General features: G+C 30.9%; 1 long non-coding RNA gene across 1 annotated transcript; it reads left to right on the forward strand.

Annotated features, from left to right (window-relative positions):
• Positions 1-4,838: 4,838 nt before the first annotated feature.
• LOC145156294 (uncharacterized) lies at positions 4,839-5,514 on the forward strand. Its single transcript, XR_013736596.1, has 3 exons — positions 4,839-4,915; positions 5,251-5,300; positions 5,408-5,514. It is a non-coding gene; the product is annotated as an uncharacterized LOC145156294 (long non-coding RNA).
• Positions 5,515-7,242: the final 1,728 nt, after the last annotated feature.

Consider the following 7,242-nt stretch of genomic DNA (forward strand, 5'->3'; position numbering starts at 1 on the left):
AAAAAGTTAAATTGGTTTTTAGATGTTGATCTGATATAAAACTTTACCAAAAACTTACATTAAACAATCTTATATTTGTATGTATTTGAACTTTTAAGTAGTTCATAAAATTTTGTCCATGTTTGTATATGTAACTAAATTTATAGGTTTTCACTTTACATGTACATAAGATGTTCATGTCCACATATGATCATGTGGCTAGGGTAAAAATGTCAATTACTTAAAAAAAATTGTATTTTAAATTTTCCACTAACAACACTACAACAGCAAAGTTGCATAAATTGTCCATATAATTGATTTTTTTTTTAAATACCACAACATATGATAATGTGGCAGGTGTCAAATGGTCATTCTATCAAAGTACTTAGCTATAATCTTTTTAGTTTAAAAAAAATCTTATTTTTGTTTAACCTATAGCAATGATGTAACCAAAATGTATACACAAATAAGCACACAAATAAAAAAATTACAATATCCAGGTGGGACAAAAAAAACCTGCACATAAAGGTATGTATATTCACAACCATATTTTGTTTAACCTATAGAAATGAACTTTAACCAAGTTGAGATAATCAAACAAACAGAAACAGTAGCAACAACCAATTTGATCCATGTTTAAATAAAATTATTGATTTACCCTTCTGATGAACATTGTCCAAACTAAATTACCGATTTACCCTTCGGATAAAAATAAAAGTATCATGCTAAACGATTAGACAAAAAATATTGATTACTACAAATAGGAAAATGGGTAAGGGTAAATTTGTCATTCCATCAAAGTACTTTGCTATAATTTGTTTTAAATGGTTTATATCAGGTTTTAGTGATAAGATTCGGGACACATTAGTCCTTGTGTTATAAATGAATGTTGGATATTTGTACATGTTATATACCTACACACATACAAATATATATATATATATATATATATATATATATATATATATATATATATATATATATATATTGAGTTCCTGAAGTATAATACAGTTACACATACACATAGATTGATACCTAATGCATACTACAAAACTAAAAATACAATACACGTTTACATACCGAATGCACACTAAAAAAACGAAAATACAATGCAGATAATCAAACATAATTTACCCCATATGCACACTTTAACATACAAATAGAAAACAGAAAAAAATATTGTATAATGCATATTCCGGAGGGACAAAAAAACGGGCACATAAAGGTATACACATTCACAACCATATTTTTCAATATTCCACATAAAGAACCACATTAGCATTACATCGAACAGGTGGTAGACATAATGCAAATGGTCATCTTACACCATCTTACAACGTGTGTTAAAGTAAGAAAAAACGACAATGTATACATAAATAAAAAGGGAATTACTAACCTTGTGTAGCTCTTCTTACCCTAATGCCGATTTTGGAGAGTTTGGTTTTCACAATGAATAAAAGGAATCATATATATAGATGAAACTGAATAGCTGTGGGACGATTTGAGTATATGATGATTCGTAAAATTGCATGATTGATGGCAACCTAAATTTAAATGCATGTAACGTACACTGAGACGTTTTTGAGAAATTGAACAACTGTGGATTTGGAAAACATTAATGAAACGGAAGCGTGATTTAAGGCTAATCAAATCTTCATATATAAAAATGTTGTATATAGCGCCTTAAATGTAGGAATTTAAACGTAGAAGGAACGTAGACATCTTAATTATATATTATTAGGTGACATTATTAAAAAATTGAAAATTACACAAAAATGACAAGTGGATATAAATTACTTCAAAAAATTTAGAAAATGTCGTGTGTCCAAATAAGAGAGAAGATGACATGTGGCAATAAGATTTTTATTTATTAGGAAGGATGTGGTCTATACGACGCTGAAATGGTGTCTATATGGAATTTGTGATTCAAAATTTATTTTAAAAATAAAAAATAAAAGTTATTATTATATTTTAAAACAAATTCTCTTTTGAGATATATTATCAAGTCGGTGGATCATGTTCATCAAAACCAAGTCTTTTTTAACTCTTGGCAACAATACCCGACTAGATCATAAAAAATCTATTTTATTTATTTATTTATTATTATTTTTTTTAAGAACAACGCATAAATGAAGCTTACATAACATACAAATTTGATCATCAAAAATCAGGATTTTTTTTAAAATTGATGTACTCTTTGAACAAATCACTGCAAAAATCATTTTCCAAATCTAGAATTATCTTTTAATTTTCAAATCGCAAGTAGGTGGACTGTGATTTTCATATCGAGAGTTCCAACAACCTGGTAAATAGCTTGGTGCTTGTTCTTTTCCTATCTTTAGAACAAAGCTCCGTTTGGTTCTTGTTTTTTTTTTCTTGAAACAAAGCCAAAGAAACGACATCAGCTCACCACAAGAACAAATTAACACCTTCCAGGTCAAAATTTTCTTGTTTTCTTCTAAAGACTCTGTTCATCAAAACACATACCTGGCTTTTTCATTGATGCTCTGTTGTTTTAATATTTTATCAATTTAAAAAAAAATGAAATTAGTCGATAATCAATGTGTAGTCCAGGACTCCAGTTGGACAAATTTGCCATGTAGACTTATTCTTACTCCAACATTTGGTGCAATTGACCGGTGAAACAAGGAATAAATGTGTATATTACCCTTTTTAACATATTATTTGTTAGTTTAGGGATTAGAATACCCAAAAAAAAAAAAAAAGATTAGTAGCCATTTAAAATAATAGATAAAAGTATTAACCTTAGATATTTGAACTTTATTAGCAAGATCTTGGAAAATGATTTACAAGGGATTTCCATTAACTGACAGGCCTTGATATTATTACCGAGGTATTAACCTTAATGAAGGGTTATGAAAGCATTGATCAACCCCTACTACTTGCAGCAACACAGAATTGGTGATCCATGACTTGGTGATCCTTGACAAAAAAAAATCCCTTTTTGTCACAGAGCAATCCTTTTTACACCTTAGATTAGAAACACATTGTCCAATGCATTCTGTATCATATACCTTTAATCAATACAAATTGGTCCTTCTAACATTTTTGCCTTGAGCTCGAATGTTGTATAGATAAATGAATAATGAAAGAAACTTGTGTTACCAACATCAGATAAAATCGGAACCAATATGAAGCAGAAAAATGCCAACACAACAAGTATCATGTAAAGTGATTTTTTCACTGTGAACGCCATTATACTTTGATGCGTTATAGTGCTTGATTTATTGTATGGAGAGATGTTAGAAAGGATGCCTAATATATATAGCAATTTTCATGTAGCATAACAACCACTTTCACACATGGATATGGATTATTCTTTTTTGCTACCACTATTGGATATGTTCCTTAACAAATTTATATAATTAGCATATAACCGGTCTTGGTAATTTTACACGCTTACTTTTTGAAATACATTATAGTTAGTTTAAGTAACATTGTTTGTATTTGTTTTTAAATGTATTAATTACTTTTCTCATATAATTCTTCAAGGTATGTAATTAATTAATACGCATAATCTCTCCTCTAACATCAAAGCTTGAGCGATAAGATCATGTTTTCACTCTGTATCGTACTTAAGCTTTGGAGGTTTGTGAATTACTTAGTAGATTTGTACGTAAATGGCTATAAGGAGTAAAGGAGATGGATTTTTGTCGAATCAAAGAATATTGATTAAAAAATCGCTAAGAAGAACATAATTACTATTTCTAAAGCCTAAAGGAAGTAAATTGAAAAACTTTCAGAATTATTACATAATTAATATACATGGACATATATGTGTTTCATCAGGGCTGTAAAATATAATACTATGACATAGAAGGTATATTTTCATACGTTAAAGAACCAAATGAAAAGAATGTTAACTTGTGAGAAATAATAGGAAACAATATTATTTTGAAACTCAAGATTTGTTCAAAAAGGAGTGTAAACTAGCAAAATTGATGTCTAACTGAAAGTTTGCAAAAAGTTTGCCCACTTTCTTTTATGGGCATTTCTTTAGCTGAATTTTATTTCTATTTTAGTCTGACACGTTTCATTTATTCTTTCATTTGTGTTAAATACAAGTTCACATACTTTGAGCGTATCTGATAACGACTATGGCATAACAACCTCAATCTAAATATACGCCATTAGATTACTTGACCAGACTTCATCTTTAGGTTCTTTGCCTCTCACTGCAACCCGCCAACGACAACCAGCATCGCCTCCCTCTCTTGCCGTCACCACCATCGTCAAAGTTGCTGCTGTAGCTGGTGGAGGTTGCCATTGAATCCGATTTCAGCTTTTTTTTCCTTCAAGTTTTGGTAAAAAAAACCCTAACTTATTTTTTCTATTACATGATTAAGATGATTCACATTTTATGTAAGGGTTAACAAGTCGATAACATAATTTTGTAATCCAATTAAGCAATTTGTAATCCTTTACCTGAAAACCAAAGATCAATTTCCAATTATATTCCAATCCTTGTGTGATTCCATTCCATTGTATGTAGTAATGTACCAGATCAGTGAGCTCACGAAGTGTAGCATCCATCCATGTATGGATTTGGACTTCATTTTTAGGTTCTTTGAGTTGGGCCAACTCTCACACTCATAGCTCTGTATAGAACAATTTACCTTTTAAACAAGAAGTGATTTAGAACAGTAAATAACAGTAAAAAAGATCGATCTTTAGCTGTAATGTATGTAATAAAAAGAAATAATGCAGCATTGCTGCAATAGGAAGTGTTTATTATAGTATCATACTTCCATGTTTTTTCCTATTACAATATTTTAGTATGAAAAATATAATGTTGTTGTATGGTTTTATATTTTTAGTTTGAAATCATCTTTTGAATCGTGTAGCAGAGGAAAAGAAACATTCGTTTCAACTTCCTGATGTCACTGCTGCAACTGGGATTGAGAAAATTAGACAAGTAAGATTTTTTTTACTCTAGTAACATCTTTTCTTCCTTTGGTTTGTGTGATGGAATTGGAATTTGGGATTCCATTCCATTGCCGGATTGAGGGAATTCAGTTCCATTATTTCTTTTTTAGTAAAATACGAAAATACCCTCATTATGTATATATTGTATTTATAAAAACAATAAACAAAAATATTGAACAAAGATATATATATATATATATATATATATATATATATATATATATATATATATATATTCTGTACTATTGAATACCATATTCCATTCCTGAAAGAACCAATTGCTTGACAAATTATGAGTCCATTAGATTCTAATTCCTTTGACAGATTTTGTTTCTTCCAAAATCATTCTCCCACATTGTTCGACTCAAGACTAGGTACATTTTTCAGCAGATGGAATGTCATCATTTTTGGTATAATTAATTTTAATTTTTAGTTGAAAATTTATATCTATAAAGTCTTGAAATTATCAATTTTTTAATAGAGAAATGATGGATGGACATGGGGTGGAGGTAATTTAAGCAATAAGCTGTTTGGATTGTTGATCGTGTTGCAATTGAGTCAACATTCGTGCTTGTGCTTGTTCATTGCAGGTAAAATTATTTTCTTTCAATTCAGTTATTATTTTAAAAATAGTTATTATATTGTTAAAAAAATATGTTATATTTTTTACAGTGATGGATGTGATAGAACAACACAACTGCACTTGCGAATTTGTTACTTGATCCATATTACCACACCATTAATGGATTTCAGGTATTCAATTGAAATATATTTTAATAAATGATGGTTAGCTTTCATTTATATAAGATATAAAATTTTACTTTTATGCATGCGTTTATGAAAAAAGATCGGCTTGTTTTTGGGCATCCATTTTCAAACAAGACCGGAATGGAAGCTTATTTGGGAGTGGTTTATATTCGATTTTTTTTTTTTTTTGTGTTTTTTATTACATTTTTGTGCATGAGAGTTTTTTAGAATTACCTATTATTTGTTTAAAAATGTTTCTATTATATTTTTCTTGGATTTGTGTTTTCTTATTACATTTGTGTGCAGTTAATATTGAAGAATGTGGATTTTTATGTAATTATTTAAAGAAAAAAAATCATAAATGGTCCCTGTGGTTTCCTAATATCTGAAGTTTAGTCCTCATGGTTTAAAAACCTCATAGATGGTCCCTGTGCTTTCAAAACTTTTGACGATTGGTCTTTATTGCTAACTCCGTTAAGTTTGTCCGTTAGCTGAAAGGTATTTTTGTCATTTCACTACCATAGGGACCATTTATGATGTTTTATCTTATTTTTTTGGAAACAAAAAGAAAAAATTAATAAAATCTCTCTCTCTCTCTCTCTCTCTCTCTCTCTCTCTCTCTCTCTCTCTTCTAGATGCCATTAACCCAATCTTACCCCCACTTTTCCTTCGATAATCCTTAAACCCTTCATGGAAATATGAGTTTAATCCTATGAGTTTAATCCTACTGGAGAACCATAAAAAACTCTTCTCAATCCTGGCATCACATACTACATAACAATCTTCTTCATTTCTCAGTGGGTCTCTCTCGATGGATCCTTTATGAAACATCAGCGCTGTTAGGTCACCATCGAAGAACACAAAATTTGCCAAACCCAATCACTCTATCCCTCTCATTGAACTGTAGAGTCCCATTGCTAAATCCGGTGTTCTAGTATGGATCCCGTCTACCTTGTGCCATGATCACGTTTTAGTATGGTTTTATTGGGATTAAGAAAATCATAGATCTTTTAGTTTCGTTTTCTTGCAAAGCTCATAGATTGAGATGGAATTATTAAGAGAAATCATAGATTCAGATGGCATTATTTGTGTCTAGCAAAGCTCAAATTTTTTATTTTCGTTTTCTTGGGATTAATCTTCATTTGCTTCTTCAAATCGTCGCCCATACTCCTCCACTGGATCGATCCCATAAGATCTCTCTTGCAGATCTTTAAAAAATAATTCTTGGGGAGGACCCATTTGGGAAAAACACGATCGATCATCCGCCGAGATCTGTTCCAATACTGGATTCAGATCTGGCAATGAAGAAGGAGAGGCTTATGAGGTTTTCAGGTTCGGCGATGGAGAGAGGGACATGTTTCAGATGACATTGGAGATGGAGATCAACAACTTGGGGATGGAGGTGGAAGACGGTGGTACCCTCTTGTCTCCCTTCCCTTACTCACCGCATGTACTTTTTTCCCTCACCACTCACCATCGGTCCTCTGCTAGTGACCCATAAGAGATCGACAACTTGTGGACACCCTTCGGCTTCGAATCTGGATGGTGGTGTTGTGCTGGAGCACGATT

The sequence above is a fragment of the Lactuca virosa genome, chromosome 2 (genome assembly GCF_052849685.1).
Source record: "Lactuca virosa cultivar CGN04683 chromosome 2, Lactuca_virosa_CGN04683_v6, whole genome shotgun sequence".
Classification (NCBI taxonomy): Eukaryota; Viridiplantae; Streptophyta; class Magnoliopsida; order Asterales; family Asteraceae; genus Lactuca; species Lactuca virosa.